Source organism: Rhea pennata, chromosome 3 (genome assembly GCF_028389875.1).
Source record: "Rhea pennata isolate bPtePen1 chromosome 3, bPtePen1.pri, whole genome shotgun sequence".
NCBI classification, from domain to species: Eukaryota; Metazoa; Chordata; class Aves; order Rheiformes; family Rheidae; genus Rhea; species Rhea pennata.
Window position 1 is genome coordinate 94335499 of NC_084665.1, and position 23358 is coordinate 94358856.

Genomic DNA, 23358 nt, shown 5'->3' on the forward strand with positions numbered 1-23358 from the left:
GATGTTTGCATACACAATAGCTTGCCTTCATGGGAGGCCTCAAGTATCCACTGCCTATTGGCTCATATATATTATTTTGTTTCCTGAAACACTGACAAAGATAACCATCTGGGAAGCTGAGAATAAACTTCAAATGGAAGATGATTTGTTTAAAGAGGTAGAAATTTTTAAAATATGAGTAACTGCAATTTTGAATGCAATTAGTTTTCCCCGAAAAAGTTTACCCTTGCAGATATAAGCTGCAAGGAGTGTCCTTTAAAATCCTTGTTTTGAATATGGATGAATGAAAACTGTTGATACAAACATGCATCTGAAGGGTTCTTTTTTTCAATACTAACAAATAACTCCTGCAAAATGACATGACAAATTCATGTCTAACATCTTACAGATGTTCTGCTAATAGAAGATTCAACTCTGGCTGTACAGACTGTATACCATTACCTTTTAGAAGCCATTCCTGTCACAGCACAGTAAGATGGTACGTAAAAACACTAGTAACTATAAGCACATAATGCATGTGGAAGTTACACTAGTTAAAACTAAAATATTCTGCATGAATACTTTTTTTGCTAACTGAATTTCAATATTGTTTAACTATTGAGTCTACTTGATTTGTTAGACTTATGGACCCTTTAAACTTAAGGAATTTTTTATTTTCTGGTTTTGGTAACACTTCGAGTTGATTTTATGTATGAACATTATATTTGCATAAATATCCCTAATAGACCAAGCTGCAACTTCTGCTCTTTGAGTTTTGTTTGCATAGCTAAACATGTGTATCCATTATGCACTGCAGTGCATTTTTTCCAGCTCAGAAAACTTAGAGAAAACTACATTAATCTCAGTTTCAAAATTAACAACAATCAAAACAAACAGCTCCAAAAAACCCTGAAAGGATTCATACATCTGCTTGGGGTGAGTATAATCATGGAAAATATCAGATCAAAGCTGTTTTTTAGAATCATTATAACGTGTGATAGAACAAAGATGTAAATGAGGTAATTCACTGAACCCAGACGTTTTCTGCTTCTAGTCACTGCACACACACACACACATATATATACACATACATTCATTGTAGCTTAATATTTTTCCTAATATGTGCTTCATTTCAAATCATTAACAACTTAAACTGTTTTGCAAAAGCAAATGCTGAATTATGTATTTTCAATTACTAGGAATCACAAGGATGGTTAACATTGAATCTCACCTTTCATTTCACCTGGTACTAATCCCAGGTGGTAGTAGTGAGGACATGGGTCCCTGAAGAGCTCAGAGTTTAGAGAATTGTAGTAGAAATACAAAGACTGGCGTGACTGAGGAACAGATGGGAAGGTCTGGATGTGGGAGCACCAGAAGGAACAGAAGAAGCTGAAGAAGCGCTATTAGTTGATGGCAAGTGTTGATGGCTCCTCAATTAGCAGGTCATCCACTCATTACAGCTACGTACAATTTTGCCTAGACTCCTAGAAATCAAGGGGCAGCCTGGACCTGCACAGAAGTTTGCATCAGTGAGCAGAAACAACCTCTACGCGTGGAGCCAGTTTGAGACATAGGCCAGGCAGAAAGGTCCCTCATGCAGCAGCAAGTCCACTGGAGAGAAGATGCTTTCCCCTGCAGCCTTGGACCTACCACATCGTCCTCCTAGGGCTGCTGTGCTTAAAAAGGTTTCTCTTCCATTGCTGCCTATGCTACCTGCACAGCAGCAGGCAGCAGCGCCACCGTCAGTGATGGTGGGGGTGAAGTGTGAGGAGACACCTCTTCCCCTTGCCACCTTGCAGGGCACCTTCTCCCCTCCCTTTGCTCCCCCACCTACATGGTAGCTCCCTGCTGAGATGGCTCAAATGCTTACACAGCACCCCTAAAAAGTAATTTAAGAGTAAGCTAGTTGTTAATGGGCTTGACTGCAACTATGTGAAGGACCTATTTCTTTTCAATCAAACATTTTATTCCTCCAGGGGACTGGCATTTAACATTATAGGGAGTTCAGTTATTCTGCAGCTAATAAATATATACTACTACTCACTGTTGCACTGAAGAAGTAAAATATACCTTGGTTGTTTTGTATTTCAAAGCACACAATTTGCTAAAATTTACCAGTGCTTACTTTCCCAAGTCTGTTCTATATGCGTTAAATAATTACATGGCCCCTGCTTCTTTGCATTATAGGGATGCTTACCATAAATACCTTTTTCCAGTCACGCTACTGATAGCTAAATAAATTCAAACTTTCTTTTTGACTCTGCTGTTTCTTGGACATGGTGTTTCCCTTACTAATCAGGGGTGTTTCTCTACTGCCATCAGTGTTCTTACTGGTGACTAAGTTTTAGCCTTCCACATCGTATAATTATTTGTACCTGACAGACAGCTGCATTTGTACTTCTAAAATACATATAGTTCTTTTTTCTTAAGTTTTCCTGTGGTTACCTAATTACTACCATTTTGTCATTTTGTCTATTTTCCCATCACTTACCAATGTAGCAAAGCAAGAACTAAAGTACTTGACATCTTACCATGAAGACTTCCATCCGTAGTTAAGTCATCCATAAAGCTGGGCATCACTCCAAGCTGCGTTTCCTCACTCTTCAGGAGCAAAACAACTAAATATTGCATATGCACTTTGCAGGGATGTAGTCAGCTGGCTTTCTCTTTCCTGAGGCCCATGCTTAACCTCTTCAGGTTTTATCACCTCTCCCCTCCCCCAAATCCTGCCATGACTTGCACACATCATTCAGCTCTCTCTCTGTTTCCAGTCTCCCTCTCAACACTGAATACCTGTGTCATCTTTACGGTGTTTATTTCAACCCCCCTTTTGTGCTTTAGAGTCTATTCAGTCCATCAGAAAGAAGAATGAGAGATGACTTGATTACCACAACAGAGATAAAATAATACTATAGTAAACACTCTAAACTGGTAAAAGAAAAAAAAGAGCATAGCAGAAACCAAAAGTCAAAGGAGGCAAATTTCAATCTAAATTAGGTGCACATTTTTAAACAGTAAGGGTAAGTTAGAGAACAAGTAGTGTCTCCATTTCTGGATGTCTTCACATCAGAACTGGAACCACCTTCTGCGAGACTGCTTTAACTCAGACTAAAAGTAGAGGTATCAATATAAGGCCAAGTTTGTGAAATGCTCTGACTTTTGCCTTATTGGAAGCTAAACCAGGCTAATGGTCACTTCTTTCTTTTGAATCTATATAAATAAATAGTCTGCAGCCCTAGCCATATTGTCTGAGCCTTTGACTATGTTTCTGGTCATCATGACCCCCATCACCCACCCTTCAATTCTGGAAGACACGAGAAAGACGTATTGAAAGTCCACAGCCTTAGTCTGATCACCTACTACACGTTCAAATATCCTGCACCCCGCACATCACTTGGCCAAGTAAATTAATCTTATTTAGAAAAATAGATAACAACAACAAAGAAACACAATCACCTATTTGCTATCTGACTGTTGATTGGGAGGAGCTGGGAAGAGAAAAATGAAGAATCTTCATAGTTGAGAAGACTGGGCAATGCTTTCCTCTTGCTATATTTGAAAATATTTATCAGAATTATTTTGAGGACAACTTCCACAAAAAAAACAGAAAAGCAGCTAAGGAAATATTTTTAAGTACCTTAAAATGAGTCATAGCTTTGATTCTGTTTTCTGCAGTTTGTACTGACTGCACTTTTTTTTTTCTTCTTTCTTTCTTTTTTTTTTTTTTTTTTAACATGACAATAGTAGTAACTAGGACACATCTTGAAGACCATTCTGGGAATCTTAATTTCTGTTACCAAGGACAGAAAATGTAAATATGTGAAATAAGATTTGTATAAGAGAGAGTCTGGATGGAAATAAATATGTGTTATTTGTCCAGGATATATATGACTCAGTTACGTTGCTGTACAAAATACAGAGAAAAAGAGATCTACAATGCAAGAAAATAATAAACATAAGCCAAAAAAAAAAAAAAAAAACAGAAATAACTTCACAACCTAATGACCTAATGTTGTTCCATGCCTACTATCAGTTTATTTAGCTTTGAAAATTACAATCTCAACCTGATTGTTTACTTTCCTGAACAATCTGAAATGCTCATCATCTTTTTTCCACACTTGTATATACTGCCAATGAATCAAGAAACTATGTCAAGGGAAATAACTGCATTTGTATTAGTCACTTGCTTTAGTCCAAACAACTTTGGAGTGATACCAGAGTCCAATATTCAAATATTTAATATAAATTTAATTTACAGTCTCTTGCATTTCTAATGTATGAGAAAATTTTAAACAGAATATAATGGTTTTAAATATTTATAAAAACTCACAGGATTGTAAAGTTATTGGATACTATAATTTACTTTACACATGACTTAGTAAAAAGATAGAGAAAGAAGAAAACAGTTTTACCTCTACAGCTTTATTATGAAATTCTGTTGTAAAGAAATTTTAATACTAAACAAAAAAACTCCAAGTTTTTCAGAAAGATAGCAGGGAGCTCTCAGAAAGAACACACTATTCCTAATGCACAGGCAAGGACCAAACTGGATATGTGCAGACAGTAAATGATCTGCAAACACGGGCTGTCTGCAGGGACTCCAAAGCGGAGCTCACACTCTCAGACGGCAGGGAGCTGCTGACAGCGCCCTGGCGAGGAGGAGCGGGCACGGGGCGTCCTCCCTTCAGACAGCAGCGATCCCAGGTGTGAAAGTCACCTTCAGGGCTGCTCATTGCAGATAGCAATGCGACTAAAGTGGATGGGTTTCGTTTGTGCCCTACTGGAAATACAAATCAAGCCATTCCCAACCGCCCCCCTGAAATTGCTCTAGACATTTCCCCAGGTAGAGCTGGTATCGCAGGTGGGCCCCATGGCTGCCCACCTCAGCTCTGACTAACTTCTTTTTGAGCTTTACATTGACAAGGTGGCACTAACAAGGTCAGTCTTTGGCCTGAACTTACATATATGACTAATTTTATATCTGCTGTGCTATATTTAATTTCTAGCTGTAATTATAGCCCTGGAGTGGATATACTGCCTTCTCTTTTTCCTCTGATTTGAGTTATTTAGATATGAAGTATGTGTGTGTGTATATTTACAAACATATATATATGCATACATATATACACACATACACATATATAGTGAAAGGCTTTTGGAAAACTTCGTCCTGGAACCACCTTTTAGCATCACGCTCCCAACTGCCTCTTACACTTGGTGAAGACTTGCTTCTGCTGAAGTGAGATCTCTGGAAAATGGTGGTGTCTTTTGATCTCAGTGCACTGCTGAGATACTGTGCATCAGCATTTTTAATAAGTAAAAGAATAAATGCAAAGTATAAAAACTGCAGCAAACTGTACAAGCGAAAGGATTTCACTTTCTTTCCACCTGAGGTCCAACGTCACAACAGCATGGGTACAGAAACTTCCTCCTCAGGAATAAACACTTGTGATCTCAGTTGCAGGCCTGTTACTTGAGCTCTCTGGGGAAATATTAAGGCTGAAGGATGCTGTGTTTTTTCCTTCCTTCATGCTAGAATCTGCAAAAGCAGGGTTTTGTATTCTACACAGTACATTCTTTTAAGGAAGACAAGCTATTTTGATTTGGAGTTGAACATACATCCAGAATCTGGACCTGGTACATTAAATGAGTCAAACCACACAGATTTACCATCGTCTGTCTTTTTTCATAGTACAGGCACTGAGTCAATCTCAAACCTTTAAATACACGCACTGTATCATTAATTTCAGTAGTAATGCCATTTTCTCCAGTTCTTAGGTGACCATAACAGGGATATTTTGAAGAAGAAAGGTGTTGGACACCATCTCAGTTTTTTACTGGCGAGCAGCTCACCCTTCCTTTGAATCCTTCTGCAGAACTGAATGAACACTCACCTGGCTCCCTTCTTTCAGTGGAGCAGAAAGGTAGTTTGGGGCTCTAGAGAGTGAAACAGCATGTTCAGCATAGTAGGAATAGGAACAGGGCATGTTTGGGCCTTATTTAAGCACTTAAAATACAAACTGAACTTGGTGAATAAGCATCAGCCTAGACCAATGAAATAGTCATGGACCTGGACTAACATTTGGTAATTTGCCTGGTTCCTATGCTCTGTCTAATGATTCAGGATTTCAGACGCTAATGAGAAAAACACAAAAACAAAGAATCAGCAGGTCACATTTTTATCCACACTTAGCTGTACAAACAGAAGTGTGACTGCGCTGAGTCAGAACAAAGGTGCATCTATTCCTGCACGGAGCTCAACAGTGCATGTCTCTTTAGGCACCAAACACCAGAGCCAGAACACAGTGATAACATCTTTATGGGTATATGACCAGAGCAAGAATACAATGATAAAATCCTTAAGTACCAACATCTCAAAATGAAATTCAACAAAAAAAGTGGCTAAAAATTATTATTCTGTATCTCATCTTAAAGTACAATGCTACCAGTGTGCAACTGCAATGAGGCCCCAGTTGAAAAACCCTTGCAAATACAACATAATAAATGGATTGAAATGCACATATAAAATAGTCTTTTAACTAGGGATAAAAAGAGAAATGATACCCCCTCCCTAAAACAAAACAAAACAAAAAACCAAACCAAAACAAAACAGAACAGAAAATTCCCACCATTCTCAAATTGCTAGGACATAAGTTTCCTAAATTTCTTGCCAAAATGAACTGTAAGAGAAGAAGAAAACTCTTAAAAGCCTGTTTTATCTCCCATGAGACTATTAGTAACTGTTTTACTCAGCTGTTAATTTGCCTAATACAGTAAAACGTGGTATAAAACTATGCAAGCTACAGCGTGACACAGGAACGTGTCTCAGAAGCCAGAGGAGGAGAGGAGGAGGCACTTGGAACTATATTTTTGCTCTAGCAGACTTGTGGTTTGATTATAACTAGGAATCCCATGTTTTATAATGTAGCTTGTATAAGAGCTAAGAAGAAAAATAGTCAGATGTAAGGTCTTGTTCACCACTACTCCGTTAGCAAGCTGTACCATTAATTGCACACTGACTGACTTGACTGGGGCAACAGAGAAGTAATTTCTCATTACTTCTGAACAGCTGGTGCAGGCTGGGGCCAATGATCCACCTTTGGGTAGGGATGAAAGACAAAAAGTAATTAAAGGAAGCACTAGATCCCTAAGTTCCTATCTTAGCCCAGGAAGACTTTGGTTATTTGTTAAGCTTTTGCTAACTGTTAAAATACAATGCAGAGAAAAATAAAGGCAAGGAAATATTGTATATTGTCCCTGCAGTTGTATGGCAACTGTTCTGGCAGCTCCCGTGAAGAGTCACGTAAAGAAATTGAAAAAATTGTGTTGCCTCCAATGCCTAACATGTTTAGAGATTTTAACTGCAAGTGAAATTATAACACACAACCACTACACGAGTAGTGTTTTGTCCATTATGAGTTGGGCTTACTGAAAAAAAAGAAGTTACCACCCTGCAAAAAATTTAAAGGAAGACATAGATAACAAAGTTTCTTCTTGCTTAACCTTTACCACCACAGCACTGATCTTTTCAAAAAATATAAAGCAATATGAATCTTTTAAAATAGCATTGCTGTGGCTTCTTGTTCAGTGGTAATTCAACATAAAGTTTGTGAAGGGAAGCCAATATGATCTGAAGCAGTTCTTTGCCATTTTTATTAGTCTTTACAAACTCTTTAAATTTCAGCAATGTGAAGTATCACTCAGATACCTAATATACAGCCAAATAAGTATATATGTTAGAGATGAACATGATACCATACTCAAAAAGTCTACAGTTGTAAAGTGGAATCAATATAGTGCTCCATGATATAAAATTCTTCTGAAAAGGTCTAAAATAAAGAGAAAAATTGACCATATCTTGAGAGCAGGAGCAGAGGATATAACACCACGTTATACCTTAATAGGAAACTGACAGACTATATTCTTCATGAAAAGGTTTAAAATATATGAAATCCATTAAAAGATACTTCTATAGACTCATCTTTTTTGATATGACCCTCTCAAATTTTTTTTCAAAAATACATAATAAGGAAGAACTAAGAAATGCAATAAGAGACCACTGCTTCATGGTAAGAGGTATCAGATAGAAATACACTTCGCAGACTAGAAATCAAGAACCTAAATCCATGAGTAAGTCTTCATTTAAATCATTTTGTTTGCATTTATAATAATTTCACCTTCATTTCCTTCATCTATGTAGACTACAAGACGTTTTGGGGATAGGACTTTTGTCCATATGGAGCATAACAACACTGAGATATTTGTTAAAAAGTATTTGGGAGCAATCAGTTTTGGGATAATTAAATATAAATTTTGAATTTATACAGTTCACTTCTGGTTAAAGGAAAACTATCATCTACCACATTGGTCAGTTACTGCAAGTCACTGTTAGGCCTATACCTGCATAGAGGCAGTCCAGTTAATTCGAAGAAAGAAATAACTGCAGCAGGCACAATAGTCCTCAGGTTACCTTGCAGAGCACCCTTATGACTTCCAGCCAAGAAAAACCATATTTGCAAACACCACGTGCTTTAGCGCTGTACAACCTGAGTAGCTATTGCCTGGTAGCAGCACAAATCCAGGAACAGGTTTGTCTTGGAAAAGGACACATGAACTCAGTAGAAAAAAATTATTATGATCCATGGCTTTTTCTCTCCTATCTTATGTCAGATGGGTGGTGCAGACCTACTAGCAAAGGCAAATGTGACTTTTTGAGCAGTTTGGCACCATGCATGGTTTGTAGGATGTTTGGGTGTCTCAGAAGCTGTGAGATCAGAGCAGAGAATTTTGCAATTTGAACTGCTTAATTTGGCTACAAAGTCACCAAAGTTGCCTTCTGTTCACACATATCCCGTTTCTTTTTAAAATATGATGCCTTGGGAGATGTGCAAGCTTCTATTTAGAGTCTTTTGCTGACTAGATCCAACAGAAGAGATTATTTACAGTTGCTTTTGCATCTTTCATTCTAATCCTTCTCAGATTTTTCCCTTTGAACATTTTGTAGGCATACATATCCACAGAAGGAGAAGTCTGATTTCTTAGGAGGACTGCAGCCATCCACAAGCCAATACTGATAAAGCATATGACTTTTAATTTATTCCCCCTCTTCCCAGTCATTCAGAGTTTCCCTTTGAAAAGAGTGCTTGATTTTTGCCTGATATCTCTCCTGAGCTTTTGGAGCACTGTGGCACTTCTGTCTCTGATGGAAGCGCCCTTCAGTGTTTCCTCTCAGGCTTTCTTTCCCATTCTTTGATGCAAATCAAAGTTCAGTTCCGTTTTAAACAGGATAACTCGTTAACATTGGATGAGAATCTGCCACTTTCTATTTTAACTTCCTAGAAAATAGCCAGTAATTCCAATTTTTCCCTCCCAGCTATCAGCAGACAGTCATATAAGCACTTCTTCAATTAGTTGCAAGCACATGATCAAAAGTTAAAAGTCTACTGAAATAAAGACTATGAGAGCAGACTTCAAAATGATAATCAAAATGATAAAAAGAACTTTATGCTAAAGTATACAATGATACTGAAATACATATTCAGATGCCATTCCTGCACAAAAACAATAGCTACTCAAACTGCTAGGGTAGAAAATGAATTGAACAAATTTTTGTTATCAGATGGCATCAATTCTCTTCTGCCTTTATCTTTTAAATAGCCTATACTAGCTATCAGTGCCATTAAAAATGTATTTTTAAAAACTCTTAAGTCACTGTTTCCAGTTACTCTCCTTGAAGGTGCGTTATCTGGTAACAAGGAAACTTTTGTCATATATCATTAATGTCATTAGTAAGTGAAAGAGAACTACTGCACATGCTAATTTACTTTTTTCATTAAATGGAGCTGAGCAGCATTAACACTGATGAGCTTAATGAAATGAATATTACATCTCAGTGGATATACTGACTCAGAGGCAGAAAAATACCTCGAGCTAGAGGAACTTTCCACACTGAGTTCTGAAAGAAGAAAAACAGTTCATGCACTCACACACACACAAACTTTCTCAAAGGAAGAACAAAGAATTTATGTTTGGGAGGGAGACAATTAACTGAATAGAATAAAAACACTTTTCTTCCTGCTAAGCTTGTCATTTACTGTTTTACCCCACTTACCACAGAGCCTTGCAGTCATGAGGCTTTGGGTACCTTAGTTTCCACTGCTCCCTGGCATTTGGGCTATCGGTTATGTAGCCACCCATCTGAAGACAGAAGAACATCACAAGCTGTGAAATCTGCACAAACTTTCCAGTGAAGGGAAATAAGAAGCACTGGTCATTCTCTGGTCATCATCACTTTTGTTTCCAGTTTCCCTTAATAAAACAGCAAAAAAGCAAGCAAAAGGTCTTGCATGCTTCGATTGATATTAATGCAGGACTTGCACACTGAGGTCCCAAACAGTGAATCTGCAGTGCTCCATACTCACCCCTGGGGCTCCTGAAGGCCAATGGCTGTCCGTGTTTTCACAATAATACAGTAATACAGAACCCCTTCAATCTTTATTACTTACTCAGAATTCAAATTATTTAAATTTATTTTGCTTTGCCACTTTAAAAGGCAGAATGATATCTACTAGAAATATATGCAGATATGGTAAATGTCAGGTGACTCCCACTTATCAGGTGGCATTACAGGAAAATTCAGGTTAAGTGGAAGAATTAAGTAAGATGGGGAGGGAAAGAGTGCTAGAAAAAGCAGAAAACTCAAGCAAAACCATCCTTATTGACTAATAATCAAGAGCCAAGAGGAGACAGGAAAGGAGTGAACACCAGAGAGGGTGGAATGGGTCCCCAGCAAGACTTGAAATAAACACAAATGTTAATTGCACAAGAAAGATTTCAAACAGTCATAAATAAATGAAAAGGAAAACATTTTGTCCTAAAGACAAAGGTATGGTAGAGCAGTTTTATCCTAGAGTACCAAAAATATATGGAAAAGTAGAAAAATTCAACCTTTTACTTACTACTAATTTTTGTATATCCCTGATCTTCACTGGAAGTATGATTCAGACTATTTTTGACCTATTCAAAGTATGTGTTGGAAGCTGTCAGGACTGCACGTTGCCACTATCATCTCTGCTTATCTGCATAAAGATGATCTGCAAAGGAGTCGGTATGAGATATAGCAGTTCTGGTTCTTAGCTAATGTAAATTAGTATAGCTTCATTATCTTTATAGAGCTGTGACAAATGTATATCAGCTGAAGATCTGGCTTATTCTGCCTTGTTCTGCTTCCAGCAAACACACTGTTTATCTCTATTTTAATGCAAAACACCCTATTAAAGCCTTCATTTTGACACAAGTGGGCTGCATGTGTGCGAGAGAAAGCTGATAAGGTTTCCAACAGTTGGCAACAGGACCTCGAACTAATGAGTAAAAAATCTGAATTGTGGTCTTGCTCCTCTGATGACGAATATTTCTAGCTGTCGATGTCAATAACGCCGGTCTCAGAGAGAGGCTGGTTTGGGTGGGATGTGTTATTCTGCGGGACGGAGTTGCAACCTGTGGGCCCACTTCTGAATGTCTGTACAGAGAGGTCCAACCATTTCTGTTGAAGCCTTGTCCTGGACTGACACAAGGGCACCCCAGTGATGAAGCTGCACAGCTATTTTAGTTTAATGCAGTACTTGCCACAGCTTCACAGCCACAAACATTAACCTGTCCACCACAAGCCCCTTTCTGAGAAGCAGGGGATATTGCTGTGACCTGGGCTGAGATGGTGGGGCCCGAGCGGCGTGGTCCCAAGCTGATGCGGCCTCCTGACAACCACCAGGAAGCTTAAATTTAACAATACAACTTATAGAGCTTCTGAGAGCTTTAGGAGCCCACTGAATATTCAGTGTGCATAGCTGTGTGGTAAGGGCTTTTCTCTGAGGCAGTCAAATTTTCCCATGAACCTGCAGACATCCCTTCCAGCATTCAGTACTTCATTCTAGGGGTCAGGCATTCGAGAGGCAGATGCTGGAGTGTTAGGCACTGAACAAACACCCTTAGGTGGCCTGCAGAATGTTTCGTTACATCTTTAGGTTTCTAAATACCTTTCAAGATCTGGGCCTCAAATCCTAATCACTATATAATCCCTAAACTGTTTTCTCAAAACAGTCCTTAGCACTTTCTCTTTGACAGATGAACCTTGAGGTAACCCTTGGGCATGAGTGAATGTTCACTGAGCCTGAGGCACTGCTACAATGAACAAACATGGAAAGAACAAAACGAATGTATTTAGCATGCTTTCCTACTGACCAATTTCAACAAACATCTGTTGTCCAGTATGTTGTTTAATGTAAAAATGTTGAAAATATAGTAAGAGTTACTTAAGTTTTACATTTTCTTCTGGAATAGTGTCATAAGCATTATTCCCAGAAATGCACGATTTAATATTCAGTGAGCTGAGATGGTCCCAAATGACCAGTGCAATTCTCCATCCAGGCCTGCCCCAAAGAGTAGCATGATCTCAGGCAAAGCATGTGGAAGGAAAACAGCTCTTTCCCCATCACATAGAGTCAGGCTGTGATTGCTAATGTAGAGCTGAAGCTGACTGAAGACTGAGTAAGATTTCAGATGAGTAAACTGCTTGCTCAGATTTCAAGTATCTCACACTGCAGAAGGTTCCAGGAACCCTACTAAAATGACACTATTTTGTTTCTTGCTGATTTTTTCAGCTATTTTTGAATACCCTTCCATTCCCTATTCCTACTTTAAAGGCCAATGTCTTTGTTAACAAGTGGAAGAATATTTGCAAGGGTCTCATTTCTATGCTTTCTATGAGAAAACCACTAGAGGTTTGCAATGACTGATTCAGACATTGCTGCCATCTGCAATATTCCAAATGCTATGTCTCATTTTAGAAGAGACGTAAGAAAATAGTCATAAATATGTGACTAAATGACATGAAAAATCTGACACCTAAGGACTAGCACTTTTTGTACAATCTCAAACTCTATATGAAAAAATGTATATATTTTTAGAGCTGAAAGAGATTAATTTCATCATCCTACAGAAATGGGGACCATTTAAATTTACCTGAGAGAAAATTATGAACAAATTATATATAACGACAAGATAAATACATATTCACTCTTCATCTCAGGCATTACTGATGATAGAAAATTAGGCTGGAACTTAATGTAGATTTAATTAATTGGAACCAGAAAATATCCCAAGTAAAACCAAAATGTTTTTGAGCTAGTCAATGTGTGTAATAAAACTACTCATTCCAATAAAGTAGATTAGAAGAAAAATTGTCATAGAAATTTTCACAAACAAATCTTCCCAAACCAAAACAAAAATGCTGTAAAAAGCTCTCCAATAACAAAAGGGAGTTCTATCATATAAAGAATTATCTTCATATCCGTTGGAATTTGAAAACTGTTGTTTTGATCCTTCAAATGGATGCTACAGTGTCCTTAAGAAAATACCTGCATTTAGTGAAGAAGAGAGAGAAGATAACAAATCAGAAATAACAGTGAGCATAGTCAATACACATATTTGATTTCCTTGTTCACAAACACCATCTGGAAAAGCCTCAGTCACAAAAATAAAAGAATGGAAAAAGAGGTTTGCTTGCCTTTATTGCATTAACATCCAAACTTTATGAAATGATGGGTGAAACTCAACAACAAGTTAAATTGTACAGCAGTAACATCAATAATAAACACACAGAAAACAAATTGTGTGTCCATATATTATATCATCTCATCTGCCTTGGCTTTGTTCAGATAAGCATAGAGAAGTAGGGCCAGATGGGAACTGAGAAGCAAGTCTGCCTGCCCCAAGGCAGGGTTCCTATGGTTACTCCAGAAAGATGCTTCTCCCGACTGTTCAGAAACGTCGTTTGGTGAGACCTTACCACCCTTCAGGAAATCTATTCCAGCAGTTCACTACATCCATAACCTGTCATTTCTCATTCATGCTTTTGGACAGATAAAACATACTATTCTCTTTTTTTAAGTGGGCTTTTATGTACCTGAAGACTATCACTGTGTGTCCTGCAGTCCTTCCTTCCTTAGACTGAACAATCTTCACTTCTTCCAGTCTTTTCTTAACAGACACATTTCCTAAACTTCTTGCTGTTCTTATTGCTCTTCTTTGAACTTTGGTTGGTCCCAATATTTCTTGCAAATTGCTGCCAAAAGCCACACAGAGTACTGCAGCTGAGGCCTTAGCATTACTGAGCAGAACCAGAGGCTTGCTTAACATGATGGTTATATTCACATTTATACATCCCGGACGATGATATTGGCTATTTTCATAGTCTCATGCTCAGCTCAAAATCCATTATAATCCCTAGATATTCTCTAGAGAATGTTCTTTAATCAGTTTTCCCCCACTCCCTATTAATGCAGTTGTGGACTGCTGTTCTGCCTCGTGTAGCACTTTGCAGTTGTTCCTATTGAATGTGCAGATTTCTTAAGATTATTTTTTCGATTTCAATTCTGTTTTTGCCTCGCAGCATACTTGCAGTACTTCTCTCCTTTTTAATAAAAGCACCCTATCTATTCCATCACCTAGACCATTAATGAAAATATAGACTAGAAAAGAATGAAGACGAACCCCTGCAACACTGAATAAATACATCTTGCCGTTCTGTCAAGAAACTGCAGGTAAGTATTTCTTGAGTGTGATTTTGCTTACAAGTTAGGGTTGTTTCATCTGAACTACATCTCTGTAGCTCGCTTGTGAATATCATGTTAAACAGCATGAAAAGCCTTACTAAGAATCAAGGTATAAAATATTCACAGCTACCATTTTATACACAAAGGTTATTATCCTGCTATAAAGAGAATTATTTGGATTTGCCAAGAACAAGTTAAATGATAAGAAAGGTGGCATCTAATCTCATTATCATTTTCCAGATCTGTATGAATAGGTTGCTGAATTATTAGTCCCAGAATTTTTATACGTATGAAAATTAAGCTGAGTGGCATGTAGCTCCCTTGCTTCTCTTCTCATCCTTGTTCCCCTAAAGAAAGAAAGAAAGAAAGAAAGAAAGAAAGAAAGAAAGAAAGAAAAGAACAGCAATACGGCTGTCAATTTATGGTACTTTATCCATCTTTTGTGAATTCCCAGCAGTGATTGCTGCTGGCTCTGAGACTGCTTTAGCCAGTGCTTTTTGTATCCTAGAATGAGGTTCCTCATGCCTGGAAGAGCTAAAAATATCTCATTTATCTAAGTATCTTATTTATCTCTAACTGAGGCAGTGGGTTTCTTGCTGGTATTAACTGTGCTAATCTCTGCTCCTAGCTGATTTTTATACTGAAGACTGAAAGGTAACACTGGCTACGTTGCTTAACAGTTAATAAAAAAAACCCGAACCTTCTACAACACTGTTTATCTTTAATAAAATGTAGTGATGGTAAATATGTCCTGAAGTTCAATTTGCAAAAATTCAATACCACTCATAACTGTAAATGGTTCAGATATGCAATAGAATATATTATTGTCTATTGCATTTCCTTTAAATCCTGGTTAACCTCGCTCTGCTTCTAAATTAGAATAAAAGCAGAGACATGTAAAATGAAAGTAACAGCAGAATATTTATATAAATTGACTGCAATATGTTGCTGAGAAAGCAACTTGCATGTTAAAATTTACATTTCAGTTCTGACACAGAATTTGAAAATGGGAGGTTAATTCAATAATGGTCATGAACATCCATCTTCTTAAACAAGTATACTCTTATTAAATATTCTGGAAATCAGTATTAATTATATCCAGGATGAAAATGCTGCTATGTGAGTACTGTGTCAATGGCAACAGATACAGTAAAGAAAAAACGGTGCCTTTTGTTGCCACATTATTTGCTTTCGAAACGGTGAACTTTGACTCCTTTTGGTGACTAAAAAGTTATTAAACCTGAGAGGAAAAAGTCATCCCTGGATTAAACAAGCTTTTTTGATCCAGCACTTCTAAAAGCCAATTTGCATTTAATCTGACTTCCATATTAAACAAATACAGTAGATGATTAATTCAAAGAGCAATTGCTTTTTAGAGTCACAGTTTTGGAAGAACTAAAGCACCCAGAAGTAAATTAAATGCACTGTAAGAACTGTGCAAGTTTAAAATGCTGTCACCTTTAATGCTTCAGGTCATGGCACCTCCTCTCCCTTCCTTTGCTTGTCGGTCCAGAGGAAAATATTACTAAATTGCTGGGAGCTCATTTTAGTCTTAACTCACAAAGGCATTTAAGCACGTGTTCAATTCTCGCTGCAATCGCTGAGAGCTGAGTGCCACAGTTTGGGATCGGTCTGTGCTTACTTCCTGTCCTGAGTCAGTCTCAGCCTTCAGTAAGTGCTAAAATAACACTAGAAATAACTATTCCATATTTAACAGAAATAGAGAAAAACACGATGCGTTTCTACAAACGCTTCGTCTTTGGGGTGGTTCGAGTTAGCGGTAGGCAAAAGCAGCGCAGCGCAGCCGCGGGAGGGAGGGCGAGAGACACAGCACGGCGACGAGCAAGTCCCTGCGGTCAGCCACCTTCTGCGCCGCTACGTGCGGGGCCGGCGGGGTGGCGTGTCACCCCGCTGCAGCAGCTGGAGGCCTCTGGATCCATCTGGACAGGAATCAGCTAGGAAAAGCCATCCCTGGAAAAGAACCAGCTGCTACGCTGTGCCGTTAGGTTGGCCTTGCACTCCACGTCATGGGCAGGACAACACAGCGTGACAAAGTGCCGCGCTTTGAGGAGAGTTGCAGTAGGAAGAGCTATTGACAGCCAAGGCTGACAAGGTAAACCACCAAGTTTAAAGGACACTTCTCTATTCACCGAGGCTGGGGAGCTGAGGATGCTCTACTTGCGACTGTTGACAAAGCTTCCACCAACTGCAGCACCCTCAAGACTGGAGTCGAAGGCCCCAGTTCAGGAGGGCACTCAGCCGAATCCTTAAGTGTTTCATTGACTAGGGCGAGACTGAAGGATGTGCTTAATGTGCAGGTGCCAGCGCTCATAGAAACCAAATCGAAAATTCATATCCCACCAGGACTGCGGTGCAAGTTTCACATTCGCTTTCTGACAACCTTTCTGTGGGTAGGACCCTCCTGCACAGCCTGCAGTAATGCGACTACGACAAGGACAAAGGTGCAGTATTTAAGTTACCTATCATTTGCTATTCATGCAACCCCCAATAGAGAGATATTCAAGGGAGTATCAGCATTATGTAGCATGATGAAAATGCTGTATGTTGACTTGTTACAAGCATCCATTTTTACATGTCCTTGGGTTAATATGGAACAGTTTGCAGGGCAAGAAAATAATCCTTGTCCTTAGTTTATAAATGGGCTTTGATCATGAGGAACTCATATTTAAGAAAGATCCTGTTCCACATAGGAGAGCTAGAACGAAAACTGATATAACTATGACCTAGAAGCACAAAAACATGTAGGCTACTTTCAGTGCACATCAGCCACTTTCACATTCCTTCCCTTGTGTTTGAAACAAATTAAATAAAAAGGCACAAGTAGATGTGTCCTTAAGATGCTTAACATGCACAGACACCACCTTTGGCTCCTTTAGCTGTGGGAAAAGAAAAAGAGAAAGCAGTGCCCACATTTTTAATAACCTAACATTTAAAGTAGTGCTTCTAAACAGTCACTGCTAAATAGTCACTGGATAAAATGCAGAAAGTGCCCAGGAAGCAGCATCCACAGGAGTGTCCTCCCTCCCGGCTGAACACCTGCATCACCTTGTGCTGCAGATGGGCACCCTACTGCCCCACCCCAAAGAGCAAATCCTGCTTTCATCTCTGCATATTGGTCCAACAAGAGAAGAGCTCTCACCCAGGAGCTGATGCTACCCCGAGGCTTGGCCACGCCTAACCTAGGAAGGAGGGAATTCTCCAGGACTGAGGAATTCAAACCCAACACTGTCATGGCTTTTCCAAGGTAAGGTAATAGCCATTAGCCTGTTATATAAAGTACTGGCATCACACTACACTTATTCCTTCGCAATGTAGAAAGACAGAGAAGGACTTTTGTAATGGAAATGCAAGATTAAGAAGCCATTTTTAGCTCCCCCATTTGCAATGATGTGAAGCTTTTCTCACAAAGTACCAGGATTATAAAGTTCCTTAGAGGAATTACTTGCAAGAAAGTAGCTGACAGCAGAAGGAATCTAATAGGATAGTGCATTAACTTGGAAGTTACATGATGCCTTTCTACACCTTAAGGGCAGTACAAGTGTTTTGAATTCATATATTTTGTACCCATTAATTTATCTTGGATCAAAGAAGTCAGCTAGTAATATGCCCTTTGGTGCTATGTAAATGTTTCTGTATCTATCTACTATTAGATATGATATACTCAGAAAAAATACGCTGCATACCCTGCTGATGCCATAAACCTGGTGAGCCCTGATAAGAAGTATTACTCTTTCCTTTTTTGTCTTGGAAAGAATGAAAAGCTATTTTGCGTACCTTGAAAGAACACATCAACTTCAAACCTAAAAGATATCTGCCAGTTCAGAAAGACGATGCATACCCTTCTGGCTAGCTTCTTTGGATCTGTGATGAGATGAGAGAGCAGAGACATGCAAGTTAATATATTATTTGATTGCAATTAAGTCAGCATTATTTTTTCAGCTCTCTTGTTTAGCTAGAGTACTGATCGGAAGCTGCAGCTTCAGCCTGTCACAGCGTGAGGACAGTAAGGTAATAGGTAATGACATGTAGGTAGCAACCTACCGTTCAAGGATTACCTATGAGAAAGTAAGCTGAGTCAAAGAAAACAAAAACAAAAACGTATATAGGTATAAAGTTCCAAATTTCATCTCTCAGCTTTCGTATTTGGATTGGGCCAGGATCATTATTTCTACAGCTTAGTGGATCTTCTCAGTAATCTACAAGGAATAAGCATGCCAAATTACAGAATATTTGCCCTGGAATGCCGCTGAACGAAGGATCCACAAATAATAAGGGTGCAAAAGAAAACCATCAGATATGTGTGGACTTCGTCATCGTCACCACATTCTCTGTGTCCTATATCAAAAATATACACAGACCTCAAAAAAGTAGGTGCCTCCACAGTACACTGGAGTATTTTTCATACTTTCCCTGCAATCTTTATTTGATTAACTAAGTTCAAGCCATCTGCGTCAGAATTAAAGCAGACAATATTATATTACCAGCATATAGCCACTTCCTTATATTTCTACGCTTTAATCACCATATGATCAAATCATATCACTTTCAAATAAAAGGTTTTAGGAGTTAATGTAGAGACATTTTGACAGTTCTAGATTTGTGGAGAGGTTTTAAAAGCTATAAGTGTGATACAAACTATGTGCAAAACTTCCTTAATGGTACATATCTGAATTGCTCTGAGTTGGACTTTGACTGCAGTTACTGTACTGAATCAAACTAATATCACTCAAGAAAATGAGGATAAATACTGCCATGAAAAAAAGATGTAGACTGTACTTTAGCTATTCAGTTCATATTTAAAAATGATCAATACATTATTGCGAGGATGAAAGGAGTTAGGTATAGCAGAAAAAGGGTAAGAGTGGCCATAAAACAGTTATTTCTTCAATAGAAGATATGAAAGACAGAAAAAAATAATCTATTTTTAGTTATAATCTAGGTTTATATTGGCCTCCAGAAAGAGCCTGTCTTGGGCACTTCAGTATGTGGTTTGGTTTTGCCTAGTTTGTACTATTTGCTATGGGTATTGCCAGCACTAGTATGGGGATCCTTGATTTGCTGCTACGCACCAAAATCGCAACAAAGTGCAATCTAGGATATGTCCCTGCAGCTGCAGTCACTACCACTCCCATTTTGCTACAAGGAAATTAACTGCATGCTTCAGCTAATGTAAACTCTAAGATGCCTATACAATGATAATAGGTTTTGATTAGACAGTCATGGATGATTAGCAACAGAAAAGTCCGAAATACTGGCAGAGAAAGACTTTTCCACTTTCCTTGGGAAGTGTATCTATGTCAGTTTGTGTCAACAGTTGTAGCCTCAGTATTTACACATCTCGTTTATCTCTACAACGTTTAGCAATCCTTTCATCTCAGTATTATTCATGTTCCAGTGTAAAATCTTACTTTTCCTTCTGTAGAAGATCCAGTCAGGATGAGAACACTGCAGGGCAGCTACTTGTTTTGCTCAAGTTAGTGTCCTCAAGGCCATCATCTGAAACATAGCCTGGTTCTTTCCGTGGCAAAAGTCTTTTGCCCCTTTTCTCTTGGAGGATCTGAGGGAGGCCAAAGATTTGTAGAGACATAGCTCTACAGGCTGCTATCATAAAAGCAGCTTGCTGTAGCTGCTAACTCATCAATCTATAATAAAAAGTATCCCCACTTTTTAGCTATACTACACATTATCGTGCTCTGGAACTAATGAGAAGCCTGAGGGACTTGTGTGGGGGAAGAAGAAAAAGAAGGAAATAAGAGATATATATATAGAGAGAGTCTGGTTAAACTTGTTTTTCTTCCAAGCGCAAGAAAATAAGACAAACTTGTCTTTTTGTTAGTTAGGTCAAGAGACAACTCAGATATTTCCCACCACTTAGCATCCACCAGCACACTGAGCTCTTTGGTCTCAGTTAACCAGTGCTTCAGCCTGAGCCAGGTGGCCTGTGGGAGGCATGGATGGAGCTTGAATGCTGCTCATGCAGCAGGGAGGCAGCTGCTTGTGGTGCTAATCCAACAGTATAAATGATTATTGCGCATTGAGATGCACTCACTTGAGCTACCTCCTTGCATGTGCAAACCTCAACTCATTTTCACCCACTCTGACCTAACCAAAGTGATATTGGGGTCAGGTATTTCTACAGATGAGAAATTAATTGATGACCAGGAAACACAGCAGGGTCAAGCAGACAATATTCTAAGTGTTAATAATTTGGGGTAAGCTGAAGAGATGTGTGCTACTGTTGAATAGGCACATTTCTCAACATTACAAAATTAACAGAGTAGACAAGACTTGAGGAACTTCATGGAAAATATGTCATGTCCTTGATATGCCATGTCATCTCCCTGCCAACAATGACCAAGATAGGCAGATATGTGTTTTTCGGACAGGTCTATTAAAATCTCCTGTGAATATGTGATGGTAACTTTTCCCTTGTCCTGCAAGACTGAAATTTTAGAGAATATATCTAGAATGCAAGCTTACATGCAGTACAGCTATAGAGAATTTTTTATTAGTTCCAGCTCTAACAAAAACATTTCAAAACACACACACAAGGAAATGCTGAGAGCAGTAAGATTTGAGCTGTCATTCAAAAAATCTCTCACTACCAACTCTGCCAAATGTCTTTGGAGACAGGAAAAAAACAGCATAGGAGCTGCTAAGGAGAGGGTGTTAGGAAGAACAAAAACCTTTATGAGAAGGTATGGCAGATGGATAGATTTTAAAACATTCTTTCTTACTCATTGCTGAGATATATTATAAAATTAAAATTTTTAATTTCTCCCTCTCCCCTTTCACCAAGGCTTTACCTTCCTTCTACAGGATACGAAAAAAAATCTTACTGACTTATCCAGTTACTTATTTTCTGCTGTAGAATAAACTGATCTCCAGCTTAACTTCCCTCTGTCATACCAGTCTGACATGATTCCAGAAAAGGAGTCCATAATGTCTAGTACCTCCAATATCTACAACAGACATGCAGAGTAATCTCTATGCCAGAATAACTTTAGTTATTATGTTAGTATACACGGCCTCTGACCTTAATCTGGACATTTACCATTTTGTAAAAAAAAAGAAACATTGTCACAGGCAATTTAGCTAAAGACAAAAACAGGTGTAATAGGTGAAAAAAATGGTCAGGAGGAATCGCTCTAGGTTAGACGGACACATGCTAGACCTTTTTGGTCAAAGCATAAAGATAATAGAATCATAAAATAACTCAGGTTGGAAAGGACCCTTGCAGGTCTTCAAATTCAACTCCCAGCTGAAAGCAAAGTTAGCTTCAGAATTAGTTCAGTTTCTTCAGTTTTGAAAATTTCTGGGTAAAGAGGCTCCACAGTGTGTCTAAAAATCATACTCCAGTGCTTAATAAACCTCCCTGAGATTTTTTTTTCCTTATATCTGGTTGGAACTTGGCTGTCTTCCTCCTTTCTTTGTGCACCTCTGAAATGAATCTGGCCTATCATCTTCTCTATGAGAGAGCTTCTCCTTGATGTGCTCCAGCCTCTGACTATCTTGTCAGTGTCTTGACTATCAGTGTGCCCCTCCATGCTGCAGTATTCTCTCCAGTTCACCAATCTTCTTGTATCTGAGGTCCAAAACTGGACTCCAGATGTGGCCTTGTAAGTGCCATACAAAGAGTGTAAGTGCCACACGTAATCACTTATTTTTCTGCTGGATATGTTCTGCTTTGCCACCAGAATGTCCAGGCCCTTTTCTGCAGAGCTGCTCCCCAGCCAGCCTGTCCTCTAGCCTGTTTTGTTGCACAGAGTCATTCAGTCCCAAGAGCAGGACCTTACATTTGGTGAGCATCATGACATTCCTATCGGTCAGTTCCTTCCTCTTGTTCAGATCTGTACGAATGACAACTCTGCTCTCCAGCATATTGAATTCCTTTCCTGGTTTGATGTCATCCAACCAGCTGATGAGGATGCACTCTGTTCTGTCATCCAGGTCACTGGTAAAGCTGTTTCATAGTAGCACCTCCAGTATTGAGGACTCTAACAGCCATCAGTTACGCATTAATCTGTTGACCATTATCCTTTGAACCCACTGGTCCAACTAGTTCTTTAGGCAACCTGTAATCCACCTACTAGTTCATATCTCCCAGTCTGGCTGCAAGGAAGCTATGGGAGATTGTGTCAAACCTTTGCTCAGGTCAGGGAAAATGTCATTCACTGCTCCCACTCCATCCACTGTGCTGATCATTTCATTACTGAATGCAATGAGGTGGGTCAGACATAATTTTTCCCCAATAGATCTGAGCTGGCCATTCCCAGTGAGTCTGGAAAATGGCTTTCATTTGCTCCATAATCTCCCCATAAGGACTAACATAAGGCTGACTGTTCTGTAGTTCCCTGGATTCTCCTACTTTCTTTTTCTGAAGATGGACATAACATTATCCTTTTTCCAGTCATCAGGGACCTCTCCTGTTTTCCGTGATAGAGAACGGCCTCATGATGGCACTGGCTGCTCCATCAGCACCTGATGATGCATCCTGACAGGTCCTCTTCTTTTCTTGACTAAGAGAATTAATCTGGATAAGAATGTTATTGTCACACTGATTTCAGTTTTATTGTCTCTGCAGAACTTTCATAACAATTTTCAGGATCTGGAACAAAAGCTTAAAAATCAGGCTATAAGAAAAAAAAATCTTGCTGGAATGTCAGATGCTGAACTAACAATTACTTTTTATGCATCCAGAGCAATCTCAAGTACCGATTTGCATCTACTACTTCTGTGGAAATCT